This window comes from Notolepis coatsorum (assembly GCF_963971535.1).
Source record: "Notolepis coatsorum genome assembly, chromosome: 15".
NCBI lineage: Eukaryota > Metazoa > Chordata > Actinopteri > Aulopiformes > Paralepididae > Notolepis > Notolepis coatsorum.
The window spans coordinates 39,502,748-39,517,593 of NC_140179.1; positions in this window are offsets into that span (position 1 = coordinate 39,502,748).

The window sequence follows — 14,846 nt, forward strand, 5'->3', positions numbered from 1 at the left end:
CCTTCAATTTTATTATCTTCCCTTTATTAATTTCCTTAGATCTTTTGTACACATGATCTCAAGAGGGTACTGAATGAGCTCAGTGGCAGTTTTTTAAGTTTGGTCATTATTATCATGTAGGGCTGCAACTAATGACTAATTTGGTAGTCGACTAATCTGCCGATTATTTTTTCGATTAGTCGACTAATCGAAAACCAATGTAAACAACAACAAAAAAAAACGTTTTTTTTTTTTTTTTATTACCTATCTTTGTGAAAGTGGCTTCTCAGCTCTGGTCCAGCTGAAGACAGAGCAGAGGAACAGATTGGACATTGAGCATGACCTCAGAGTTGCTTGTCTACCATCACCCCAGACTTTGAGACTCTTGTCAGGACCAAACAACAACATCATAACATGATGATCCCATAGCAAATTAAAATAATGACTCATGAAACATTTGAATTTGGATCTTTAAGCCACTTTAAATGAAAATGTATTTGAAGAACAATACAGCAATCACTCATAACAAGATAAATAAATTAAATAATACAAATTAAAGTGGAAGTGTACTTTAAATAACTTTTGTTTGCTGTGTGTGAGAGGAGTCCGTGTGTATGTGTGTGTGTCTTACTCTGATCGCTGTGTGAGTGAGCGGAGTGTGTGTACTGTGTAATTTGTGTGTGTGTCTTACTCTGATCGCTGTGTGAGTGAGAGGTGTGTACTGTGTAATTTGTGTATGTGTGTGTGTCTTACTCTGATCGCTGTGTGTGAGTGAGAGGAGTGTGAATGTGTGTGTCTTACTCTGATCGCTGTGTGTGAGAGAGAGGAGTGTGAATGTGTGTGTCTTACTCTGATCGCTGTGTGTGAGTGAGAGGAGTGTGTATGTGTGTGTGTCTTACTCTGATCGCTGTGTGTGAGTGAGAGGAGTGTGTATGTGTGTGTCTTACTCTGATCGCTGTGTGTGAGTGAGAGGAGTGCGTGTGTAATGTATTGTGTGTCTAGTCTGATCATCATCTCCTGCAGGGGAACAATGTTTTCAATGTCCAACATTTGCTATGGGATCATCATGTTATGATGTTGTCTGGAACCCTGAGAAGCCACTCTCACAAAGATAGGTAGTGCACAAAAAAACGCAACAATTTCTCGTCGACGATTTTTTATAATCGACGTCGTCGATTATGTCGACTAATCGTTGCAGCCCTATTATCATGGTTTTATTCACTGTCAAAGATGAAAAGAAAAATCATAATTCATATTTTCCTTTGTTTCATCAGAATTTAAGCAAGCCTAGTAATAGACACAATATTTCTGACACTGAGAATACATTCATTGAGGTCCATAGATGTTCCTAGATACCAAGAATATGCAAATAGCCGTTGTAGAAGTGGAGCAATATTCCATTTACCTAGGTATACATTTTATGCAGATTTCACCTGGGGTGGAACAGGTTAAGTTAAGTCAAGTTCCTTGTTTGAGCCGAATCTGGGTTGCACATGATTTGTGGAACTCCCTCTGGTCTTGTGGTCGTGGTATTTACTGACCTTTGGGAGTACCTCGATATGTACATGGGTACCTTAGTGGTATAGTGTATCTTGTAGACCAGGCCCATTGCAAGTTGTTGTACTCGTCTACTCTAAGCCATCCTAGGTTGTCAAAATGGGCTGGGGTTTGATTGATTGATTGATTGAAAACTTTATTAACAGATTGCGGAATGGGTACAATACAGTACAGCTCAATACACACAATTGTTAAGGGGATGCAGACCAGAGAAAGACTTTCGTCTTGTTTACATCAGGGTCCCCCATTTTCAATTCATCAGGACATATATGACATACATGACATACAGATAGTCAGTACTGCTACATCTATACATTTATGACATACCAGATTTGCAAATACAGTACTGTTTGTGATACAGAAGGAGTCAGGAAAAGGGAGTATATACATTTGACGTAGAAACTGTACATTGGAGGAGGTTGGGTGGGGGGGGGTTGGGTACACTGGGATATTGACAACCATACTGGGTAATCTACATTGGAGGTGGTTGGGGGGGGGGGGGGGGGGAGTATAAACAAGCAAAACTGTACATTGAGGGGGGGGGGGGGGGAGACACTGTACAAACAAACAAAATTGTACATTGGACTATTGACAAAACCATACTAGGTAAATGACTGTACATTGGAGGGGGTTGGGTTAGGATATTTACAGGGGCCAGTGTTGAATTGCAGTCTCCCGTAGGTGTCCCTTGAGAGAGGTTTTGAAAGTGGGTAGTGATCCACATTCCTTTACAGCTTTGGGTAGGGCGTTCCACATTGATGTGGCATAATTGCGAAACGTGTTTAGTCCCTTATTTGAGCCGAATCTGGGTTTAACATGATTTGTGGAGCTCCCTCTGGTGTTGTGATCGTGGTATTCACTGACCTTTGGAAAGTATTTTGACATGTACATGGGTACCTTGGTCGTGTAGTGTATCTTGTAGACCAGGCCCATTGCAAGTTGCTGTACTCTGTCGTCTACTCTAAGCCATCCTAGGTTGTCAAAGTGGGCAGGGGTGAGGTGGGTTCTAGGAGTAAGGTCAAGCAGTAGTCTGACCAGTTTGTTTTGAGATGTAATTTTGTTTTTAGCGTCTTTGAGGTGCTTTGGTACCATGAGGTGCAAGCATAGTCGTAGTACCCCTGAATGAGTGCTCCTGCCAGAGTCTTCAGGGTATTCTTGTTTACCAGAGAGGAGATCCGGTACAAGAATCGAGTTCGTTGGTTGACTTTTTTTATTACATTGGATGCCATTTTGTCACAGGAGAGATTAGCCTCTAGGATGGAACCCAGGTAGGTAATTTCATCTTTCCTTGTGACAATATTGTCACCCACTGTAACTGAGAAGCCGTCGGTCTTGCTGAGTTTGTTATTTGAACCGAAGAGAATGGACTCTGTTTTGCCCATGTGTAATGATAGTTTGTTATCAGCGAGCCATATGCAGATTCTGCCTAGTTCCGAGCTGAGGGGTTTTTCAACCTGTAACTTGTTCTTGTCAGAGACCAGCAGGGCTGAGTCGTCCGCAAACAGGAACAAGTTGCAGTCACAAGCTGACGACATGTCATTTGCATAAATTAGGAACAGTAGCGGTCCTAGTATGCTTCCTTGTGGAACACCACAGCTCACTGTGAGGGGGGGGATAGGGTACCATTTACCTCCACCATCTGTTCCCTCCCCTCAAGGTAGGATTGCATCCAGCTCACTGATAGACTATCAAAACCAATTGCTTTTAGCTTGTCAATCAGAATGGAGTGATTGACCGTGTCAAAGGCCTTTTGTAGGTCCAGCATGACCATGCCGCAGTATTTGCCTGCGTCCACCTCTTGTTTGATGTGGTCATTCAAATAGAGAAGGCATGTGTCAGTGGAGTGGGATGTTCTGAAGCCAGATTGGAATTCGTAGATTAGATTTTTTTCCGCTAGGTACTTTTCGACCTGTTCGTAGACTATTTTTTCCATGACTTTCGAGATGGAGGTGAGAATAGAAACAGGGCGGTAGTTGCCTGGGTCTAATTTGCTGCCCTTTTTGTGCAGAGGGGTCACCCTCGCAATTTTGAAGTCCTTGGGGACGTGTCCCTGTTTTATGGAGAGGTTTATTATGTGTGTGATGATTCGGGTGATGGCGGCTGCTGAGTCTCTGAGGAATTTGGAGGGGATGTTGTCATGGCCAGTGGCCTTGTTAGGTTGGAGGGCGCTCAGTTTATTGAGTACCTCATCTGTTGTTACCATTTCCAGCTTGAAGTCGTCCTTGCGGACCCCTAGGTTTTTGTAGTAAGCTACTATGTGTTCTACCCCATAAAGCCCTGAGTGGGAGGGTAGTTTGTTTACCAGTGTTGTGGCTATGTTTTAAGTAATTGGCTACATCCAGCTTGTCTGTGATGAGCGTGTTGTCCGTTTTTATGTTTATGTTTGAGAATCTGGTTTTAAGTTTTTTACTGCATCCTAGTTGATTATTGAGTAATTTCCAAAGTTCACGTGGTTTGTTTTTGTTTTCCTCAGTTTTGTCATTGATGAAATTCTTTTTTGCAGTTTTGATCATGTGCAGGGTGAGGTGTGTTCTAGGAGTGAGGCCAAGCAGTAGTCTGACCTGCTATTGTGCGCCATCGCTGTGTGACCGGCAAGCGGACATTTGTTTGGGGGAAACTTCTGACGGCTTGGGGAAGGAGGGGAGCTACCAGCTTGTTCAGTTTGTTGGTGGGGCTGCTGAGGACTCCTGGTTATTTTGCGCGAACATTCGCTAGAAGTGTATCTTTTTTGGGTTATAGGGTGAATGTCATTGCTCCACTCTTGTCTGAGTCCCTGGGCCAGGCTCCTCGAGGAGGAGAGGTTGGCATATGGAAGTATAGGAGCGGATGTGGGCAGCGGTGGCCTAAAGGTTAGAGAAGCAGGTTTGTGACCAGAAGGTCGCCGGTTCGATCCCCCGGACCGGCAGGAAAAATCTGGGCTGGGGAAGTGAATGAATAACTCTCTCCCATACCCTTAACACCAACCGCTGAAGTGCCCTTGAGCAAGGCACTAAACCCCCAACTACTCCAGTGGAGTTGCTCAGTGGCCAACAGTGTCAGACTGTGGTTGTACTGTGGTCCAGACTGGTGGTCTGGTGGTCCAAGACGCCCGCCTGGTCTTGGAGTTGACCCTGTAGGAACTCCACTTGTGCGGCCAAGGTCTGCATCGTCTCGGCTTCCCCTCCTTCCTCCTTGAGAAGGGCCGGGGAGTCCTCTCGTCGCTCCGCCTGGGACGACCCGGCTCTGCCCTCCGGCTTCGGGACGTCGCTCTCCGACATCTTAGGTCTCTTGGTCGTCACGTTCGAGGGAGTGGAGTAGGATGTTGATCCTGTTCGTGACGCCAAATGTAGCAGGGTGGATTATCCCTGCTTCGTGGGAACGGGTGTGCACAACCACTGGGTAGCAGGCCACGTGAGCGGATCGGCGCGGCCGAGAAATCCGCTCTTCGCTCTTTAAAGCTTGGTCCGCTCCGCTAATCGATCATGTTGACCCCGCCCCCAAGTCGCTCTCCGCTCGCTCCCCGCTCACCTTGAATCGAGCCCCGCGCCAGATCGCTCGGCAGATTTTTTTTTTTTTTTTGGAGCATGGTGTAAATCAGCTCAAACTACAACAGTCTACACCCCCTGGGCCCCTTAACAATTGTTTGTATTGAGCCGCATTGTAATTGTACCCATTCTGCAATGTTAAATAACGTTGTTTATCCATCCACTAGCTCTATTAAGTGATGATAGCTAGCCGAGCCACAATGCTATGGTCGCTGCCATTAACGTTAGCATGTAAGCTAACGTCAACAACAATGGCGTCGATACGTTTTCTATCAGGAGTGAGTGTGGGCGTCTCTACAGTGACAAAGCCTGAACCGGATATCACAGGTTCACCCTTCTCATTGGTTGAAAATGGCCTTCATGTTTGTACATCGCCATCTGTTGCTTTGGCATTGTACTGCATGTATATTACATCAACAGTGTTAAACCACTGTGAGCGACCTGGAGTGGATTGGAGCGGAGGAGAACTCTCGCTCCGGACGTCGCGCCGACCCATTTTAAAACCCACTCCTCGCTCACGTCAAAACCGCCCGCTCCGCGCCCCGCGCCGCTCACGCTCCGATCCGCTCACATGGCCTGCTGGGTAGCGAGACACAGTAGAGCTCCGTCTGACTGCACCTTCGTCTTTGGGTCTGGAGCGTCAACTGGAGGCCGGCAGTGCAAGTGGATGGGGCCCGGGATTTACCAACCTGGTCTGGTACTCTGGTCTTCCTCTCCCTTCCAGGGCGGTCAGCAGTACTCCCCCAACTCGCTCTCACTTCCCCCAATACCTCCTTTAACCCTCCCACACCTAGCGACTGAATTGTAAATAAATAACTTAGTTCCCCCCGCAAGCAGTACCCTCCCTCGGTGACATTAGAAACCTTACAGTAAGAAAGGAAGAGTTGGATAGGAAGGGGTTAATGGTATTAACGTTACCCACACCAAAAGAGTTGTTCATAGGCTCAGGAATGGACACGCAGACAGAACTCCCATCTAATTATTTATCGTTAATGGTACTGGTCAGTTACAAAGATTTAATGGCAATGGGTCAAATAGAATGGAGTCTTACTATTACCCAATTTGTAACTCAATACCTTCTAGACACTTATATTATACACCAATGTGCTTGACTCATCACCCACGTCTGGGTTAGTACCAGGGATAATACCTCTCTCAGGCTTTAATTATATGGTAGTGAAAATACCTCTCTAAGGCCTTACTTATCATACAACAGGTCGGTAACCTCCCCACAGAGGAAGGGTTAATTAGATGGCCGGCATGTAATGTTTATGGGGTACCCCTATGAACTGTAGTTAGCAACATTAGCTTCGCCCGTAGGCCGCATCACACTGTGTACTGTGCAATAGGATCCTGAGCACCGAAGCTCTAATGTACTCAACCAAGATGGCGGCCTCGCCGCGCCACCACTGTCCGGGTGGTAAGATGGCGTCGAACGCTCTCGTCACGGGCGCTAGCAAGCGGGGTGGGGCAGAGGGAGCAGTAGCGGGCTGAGAGCGCGTGCTGGGTGATGGGGACCTCTGCTGGACGGGACGAACTCCCGTGCTGGGCTGAAGACCGCTGGTGCAGAGCAGATGCAGAACGCCGGCGAAGACAGGCTGTTGGCGGCCGGTGCTGGGTCGAAGCGCGACAATAATCTGGCCCTACCTTAACTGAAGCTACTCTGTTGGTCCTAGACAGCCCTCCTGCTAGCCGCAACATACAATGATGCAGGGTGCCTCTAAACACCGGTCCTCTTCAAGCCACGCTGGCTGGGCACCTCACTGGAGGGGATATCGTTAACATAAGCCAACACTTGGCTATACCGCTTGTCCTATAGGATAACTCGTAGTATCACTAGGGTTGTTCAGTGGGGACATGCAACACGCTACTACGCTTATATTTCTAGTATAACCCGTAATATACTCAAGTTCAATACGTTCACCCGTGTGGTCCACAACGGGGCTCTGTCAAGACACGACCGACCAGGTCCAAGTCCAATGTCGAAGAGGCTGGCTCGCCTCACTTCCGTTCCAGTTGACTTGCTTCCCTCTATGCCTCTCTCGTGCGCTCCGCCTGCCACCGCCGCCCCCTGCTGGTACCGCCAACTAGCCCCACAGGAAGCACTGGGTGGATAGAATATGATTCAGTTTACTGTTTATAATCCATATTCCAGCCGGTGAGAGAAGGAGAAACCTGCGTCATTGTTCGAGGGAATATCAATGGAAACTAGTTAATATGTCTTTGTGCACAAAGGGGAGATAAAAGGCAAGTCAGCACTTCTGAATAATAGTCACATATTCAGGGTGCTACATTTGTATATGTGTATTCGCTCTGGTGGCAAACCATGTTTGCCCTCTGGGATTTAAGCATTACATCACGAGACAGAGTGGGTTATTAAGAAATAAACCATACCATAAACGCAAAACGGACATTGTAAAATGGGTTGTACAGTAGATGGCGGTATGCGCCTTTATGTGGTCGCGACCAGGGGCGTCTTTAGGGTTAGAAAACATTGGGGGCTTCAGCACAGAAATACGCAATTTTAGAGTAATTAGAGATGAATACTGAATAACTAGAATCATTAGAGGTTCTCAAGGTGAGGTCCAGGTCCATGAGAGGGATCTGAGCAGTCCCCATAGAAAATTCAAAGTTAACAGGACCAAATCATCAGTTTCTTATTTATTTATTTAACCTTTATTTAGCCAGATAAAACATTGATCGGTCCAAGAAGCCCCAACAGGAGTACAAATATACATATATACACATATATATACATATATATATAATATATATACATATACTGTACATACATACACACATATACACCAATAACAAAATATGTGTCACTCTGTTTTTCCATCTTTACTCCCTGGCGCCAGCGTTATTGACCGTTTTCACGATGTTTGCAGACCCATCGTATATTCTATATTATACAGTCAAGACAATAGTATGGCTCATTTGACAGGCACTATTTTATACTCCAACAGGGAAAACATTTATTTCTACATGCCTTTGTTCATGCGCTATCACATGCTAAAAACCGTCCCGTTTAAAAATAATCCAGTCTCGTTTCCTGGAACACGAGATATGACGTGTTTTGCGCAGCATGCGCATATTCGTGCCGGTTGCTTTCCTGAAACCTATATTATTTCCAGGTCAAAAGTAAATACGACTATATATGGAATGTTTCTGTTCACGGGGCCACCAAGGGGGGGGGGGGGTCGTTTTCCGACGCTGGGATAATTACAAAGGCATGTTTTATGATGGGGTTCGGTAAAATAGACATTACCTCTGTCAGCAGGTCCACCAAAGCCCTGTCCACTCTTGTTCCAGGTGTCTTGGTTCTAGGGCTGACCTTCGATTATTTTTTTGGAATTCGAAGCTTCCGGGCCGAGATTCGATTTTAATTCGAAGCTTCGAAATTAAAAAAATTTGAATTTTATTTTAAATTTTTTAAATTTTTTTACAATTTCTTTTTTATGTTGTGGGACTTGTACAGCACTTTGTTCAACTTTGTCAGTGCTGTAAAGTTTAAACCTTTTTAAATCTTAGACAAACTAAACACTTTGCTTCCATGAAATATTGTAAGCCATCATTTGAGGCTTTATAAAAGCAGCACAATGAACACAAATCTGTCAGTGCAGAGTCCGACCTCATCTTAAATAACAAACAGCATTGCTTGTTGTAATTAACAAAGAGAGGCAGAGTTGATTTTGCAAAAAAATATATATATATTCATATTTAAAAAAGATCTTTACATAATCGAATTTTATTTTCATATTCGAATCCCATGCCCATCGAACAAAGCTTAGAAGTATTTAAGACAGCCCTACTTGGTTCAGAACAGGATCAATAAATGTAACGTTAGTTGGCCCGTTAGCAGCGCCAGGGTACTGTTACATCCAGGAACGTACATCCAAGCGGCCTGTTTGAAAATACTAGAATCCAACATAGTCTGGTGAAAACGCACCTTATGTTATGGATGGATCGTCACCATTTGTCCTCTTCATAATGATCTCCAATTTGATTTGATTTGATTTGATTAGACATTAAAAAAAGAATACAAGATTCCAGAAAAACGTCAAAGATGCTACACAAAAAAAGTCAAGACTTATTTCCATTGTGGTCTCAGACAGACAAACGATACAAAACATGACCATAAATAACAATTTGACAAACTGCATAGACATGAACATTTTAAATGCAGTACAAACGTAGCCACAGACAACAATGTATCGGACAACATTTTCATGCATTTTAAAATCTAGTTCTGTTCCGTTATGGCTTCGCTCAGCACCAGTTGCATATATACACTGAATAATTTCACAAATGTACCTTTAAATGCCAGCATTCATCTGGCCACACCCCCATCCGCTTACCTATATAAGCAGGGATGGTGCCACACACTCATCTCCTTCTCAAATTTCATCACAAGCAACGTGTTGCTCATATGCCCACTTGACGTGGAGAAAAATATTGCTCTAAGGAAAGGAAGAATAAGGAGAATACGTTGACATCATATCTTTATTTTCTCTCTCACTATTTTAAAACGAGAAAATACGGCGATATTGTCTTCGTACTGGAGTGTCTGGAAGATGGTGATCATTCCACAAACTCCACCGGTTTCGTATTGGGGGTTCACGCCGCTACATACCTCCCAGCTACAGTCTTCTTGGATGCGGCTGGACGGAGTGAAACCCTCCGGCGGTGCAGGGACTGTAGTGGCGCGCCGCTGTTGTGAGAAGCGGTGCGTTCCAGGTTGGGTGAGTAGTGTTTTGCTGGCAGGCTCCACTTGTCTGTTAGTGCTATGGGGACTAATTGACAATGTTTATGGAAACCGGGCCCAGGCTAGGGTCCTTTGTTCAGTCTCCTAGACGACGGAAGACCTTGGTCTGAAGCCATTTTAGTTTAACTAGTGGGCCGCGACCATTAACACTGGTGATCCCTGTGTTTTCTGGACGAGTGGATTTCTCTCTGTCCCGTGTTAAGCCCCTTCTTTCATATCCAAATGAGAGTATTCCTTCACGAGGAGATATGTGCATGGATGTGCGATAGCGGCAGATCCATGTTCAAGTCAGCTACACAGGCCAGTTTGGTATTGTGCTGATTCCGTCGGGTGTTGGTAAAATCACCGTTGTAAAGCAGTGTTGACATCTTGTTTCTCTTTTCTCTTAAAAAGTGAGGAGAGATTCAGAACGGCGGCCTGTCTGGGTGAGTGTTATGTCATTGTATACATGTTCAGGTGATAGCTGCTTAGCTTACGGTTAGCCAGTCAGCTGTTAGCTGCTGCGTTAGCCTGCTGGGATCGCTGCATGGCCTACTTAGGTTGGGCCTACTGTTAGCCTGTCAGCTGTTAGCTGCGGCGCTAGCATGTTGTGATCACTAGGTAACGTTACCTTGCTGCTATAGGCCTAGGCCTGGCGCGGGGTAGCTTTAGCTCCTCGCGCGCCGCCGTGAGCTCGCTTCTGGTCGCGTGCGCCGTTAGCTCGGCGTCTCGCGAGCAGGGGCAGTAGCGCCCGAACGGTTGGAGCGGCCGTTAGCTTAATGCTACTCTGTTGAACGTGCTTTGGTTTTACACTCTTGACTACGACGTCATCCTTGACAGGGGATGTTCGTCGACCCTGCCCTGAGCCTGGACGGGGATTGCGTCAACAAAGAGGACTGTAGCGACTGGTTGGAGCGACGCCGCTGCCCAGTTTGAGCAACACAGGATCGGCTGTGTTGTCTACGGGGTCTTTCTTGAGTCTGCACTTCGCTGATCTACGTTCCGGGTAGGACAAGGTTGACCAGACCTTATAACACGTCTTCTGGTTTTACTTTTCTAAATGTTTTGTGAATGACGATGTTTTCCCAAAACGTGTGTTGCTGCAATGCATTTAGGATACGACGCGAGTTATGTGTGAACTGTCTTGTCACTGGCAGTTAGCTTCTCCGTGCAAATCGGGTTGTTACAGATGTGAAAATGATCTGGTTGTTGTGTGAGAAACATCATGTGTGTTGTTATGTACCGTGTACTCACAACTAAGGTAACTAACCTATGAAGCTATGCTTAGTGACAAGTGAGTAAAAGAATGTTCTTTTCTCAGCCTGTGATGACAATGAACAGTGTGTTCACATATTAACAGGTTTCCTGTTTTAACTGGCCGTATTAAGGGTAAAATAAGAGGATTGTGTTTCCCCCCGGTTCCCTGGGGACTTTTTCATCCTCCTATCAGACATGTTGTGCACTAAATTGTGTCTTTTGTGTGGTAGGGATGCGATGTAACCCTTAGCTTGATTGCTGAGGTTGTGCTAAAACTGCTGGAGAAACTTTATTTTCCTAGAAGAAAAGATTGTTTGGTCGCTCTCGTGTGTGCTTAGCAAGGCCTGTGGCCGATACTAATCGAGAATTATGTATTCTCTCATTATGAAAAACGGCGTTCCTCTGTAGAGTGTTTTTGCCATTTTTTTGTAGGTGATGATGGGTTGTGTGTGTCATGTGACCTACAACTGGGTTGGACTGGCCACAGAAGCACATGTGTATGTTGGACCGGGGCTCTTAGAGCCCTCTCTATTCTGTGTTTTTTCCTTAGTAAAAATCAGATAGCAGGTTAGCTCATGCGCTGTGTAGAGCTGTCAAACGCTTCATAGAGCTGACTATGACTGTGTCATATTCTCTTTTTGTCATTACATCGTATCATGGGTGTGGGGTCGTAAAGTGGTGAACTGGTAACCTTTCCTCCCCCTTTTTTCTGTTGGTCAGGGGTAAACCCACCTGTCCTTCAAGGTTCCCGTCACGTGGCGGTTCGGCACGTTACGGGGGGGGGGGGGGGGGGGGAGTTTCCTGGTCCAACGGCTTGGTATATTGGGCGTGTGCACCGCAGGAATTCCCCCGCCATAGAGTACGTCACCGTGCGCGTCTCTGTTGGTAGGACTTCCGTGTGCTGTTCAGGTCCATGTGATGGATCTGTTTCAGGGGGGTGGTCAGGGCTCCTCCTCACCAAGCGCCTATTCGGGCCTTCTGTGAGTTCGGACTCCTTCTTCCATGTGAGGGAGCCTCCATCAGAGTACAGAGCCTTCCTCCTCAGATTGTCAAAGTGAGTGGACCCTCTAGAAGGGTCCTATTCTATTGTATATGTATTCGATTCAATTCGATTATTGAGTGTGTATGGGTTCAGTGCCTCTTCCCCGGAGAGCCCTAAAACCAATTTTTTACATGGCTCAAGGTGCAATATATTCTTTTCAATCTGTACAGCTCGCGTGGGAAGTCTCTCTGGGGATCCCCGTCTCCTTCCTATGGGAGGGTGGTGGGATGTAAAAATGTGAATTTTTTTTACCCCCGGCTGTGTAGACTGGGATACATACTGTTGATGCTTCCTTCTTTTCTATTCAAAAAGTGTTGGAGTTAGGGAGTGTCACACCCCTCTTGTCGTTCCCCTGGGCGCCTTGGGGATTCAATGACAGGTCTAAATAGCCTGTTCATTGATGGGGGTGTGTCCCGACCAGTGATGCCACAGATTACTTGTAAAAGTAATCTGATTACTGATTACTCCTTTAAAAAGTAATCTAAGTTACTTTACTGATTACTTGATTATCAGAGTAACTTAGTTACTTTGAAAGTAACTAGGTTACGAAGTCGTCGTCGTTCCCCCAACAGTTTTTTTTTAAACGCTTTATTGAAAGTGCATAAATTGTTTTTAACTTGTTTCTCTGCACATAACGTAAATTGTTAAACTAGTGCTTCAGCTTCTGTACCATCAAGTATGGTAAAGCAACAGTCTATGATGCTCACAGCATTAGAGCAGCCAGCCAGTGGTTTTACAAAACCAGTGTATCACATCTAACAAATGCAGGCTGAACTATTCAATTATATCAACTGTAACTATTAAATTGTTTTTATAAATGTCTCTCTATAAACATACAATCAGTCTCTCTTTAACATGTAAATTAACTGTAAATCTGGCAAATAAGAGCTTTTGCTCTGCCACCATCAACCCTCCTGTACCTAGTCGAAGCGTCGGCTAGTGTTGTGATTCCAGATGCTTTCAATGCAATTGGATGTGCTGTTTTTAGCGGTAGACAGTATTTTGTTTCCTCCGCATATGAATAAACGTGAAGTAGTGACTGAGGCTACGTTTAGACGAGCGTTTTGGGGTGGAATTCTGAACAGAAACCGCAAAAATCATCTTGCGGTTTCACTTTTAATTTTGCCAAGCGTTTTGGGGTGGAATTCTCCGACGACGGAGCCCTGCTGTCACACGATTGGCGCATATGTCACATGACGTGCTGTGAAGACCCGCCCTACTCTGCCTCTGATTCGCAGACTGTGGATGGGGAATGTGATTGGACCAAAGCAGAGTCACTCAGAGACAGAGGGACCAGTCACGCCGCGGGACACATTCTTGTATTTAACCCTTTCACTGCCACACCACGTCACTCCCAAAAGAAAAACAGCTCAAAATGTATTTTTGACTGTCGAAAACGAAATAAAATACTGCATTCCGCCTGCATTATGAATTTATGATGAGATAGTAACGAAATAGTAATGCACAGCCACTTGGACAAGTAACTGCAATCAGATTACTGGCTTTTAAAGATTAACGCGTTAGATTACTATTTTCGGGGAAAAGTAATCAGATTACAATAACGCGTTACTTAGTAACGCGTTACTGGCATCACTGGTCCCGACGCACGTATAGTGCTAGCTTGCTGTAAACAGGCGACTGACTGGCGCGCCTTGGTTGCTTGTGGTTAAAACGGCGTTTTTATAAAGCAACTGAGATGGGGGTTTTTCCTCTTCCGACGACCAAATCCCACGACCTGGGTTGGTTTTCGACGGATTCTCGTTCATGTCTGGGGGATGATGACGGAATGGATCTGAACATATGTAGAGGGGTCTCACGCCCTTGGGGTGGGCCACCAGGCGCGGTTCGCCCGAACGTCTGGGTGGCGCCTTCTTTTCATGTTAAGATCGACACGCATATCTGCCCTTTCTCCTGGAGTAGGCATGTCGGCGTGGTTAGGGCACAGGACTGGTTCTGGTCACGCTGGTCCGGATCAGTTGAACCCGTTGTCCGCCGGGGATGCAGATCTGCTGTTCTGGTACCCTGAGGGACTTGGGCTTTTTTCAGGGGGAAAAATGCCAGGTCGGTCCGGGTGTCACAGGGTTAAGCGCTATGGAGACCCTGGTTGGGTACGTTTTTACTCAGCACTGTCGTAATGGCTTACGGCCATGCCATCTTGTGCACGCTCGATCTCGTCGGATCTCGGCCGCTACACAGGTTGGTCCTGGTTAGTACTTGGTTGGGAGACCGCCTGGGAATACCAAGTACGGTGTGCTTAGGGGCTGGTTCTCCATTCTTTTTCGCTCCTCTCTCACACATGGCGAAGAGGGGCCTGTGGGGGTGGTTTTTGACCTCCTCTGGTGACCCTGTGCTTCCCGTACCGCCAGGCCCGGTCCGAAGTAATGTTTCGTCGACCCGTAGGCCTGGGTTAACCCTTTTTTGAAAACTGAAACACTTGTACTGCGGTATAGCCGGTGTATACCCGCAGGTGTGTTTTGGAGTTTTTTCTTGAGGGGTTATAGGAACAACCACCGCATTGGGTAACGCCAAGGTGGTTGATTCCCTGGTGTGTTGGAGCAGTGTCAACTCTCGGGTTCACCGGTTGAGGGTGCCCCTGCACGTTCATGACGTCTGCCAGTCGTGTCAGCCTTCTCTGCCTCAACCCCTCTGGGTGGGGGTTTTTAAATGGAGGCTTGGTCATGCAACAACGCCAGCATACGCCCCTTCCGCCGGTGCGGCTGTGTTCAGCTGTCCCCTCTGG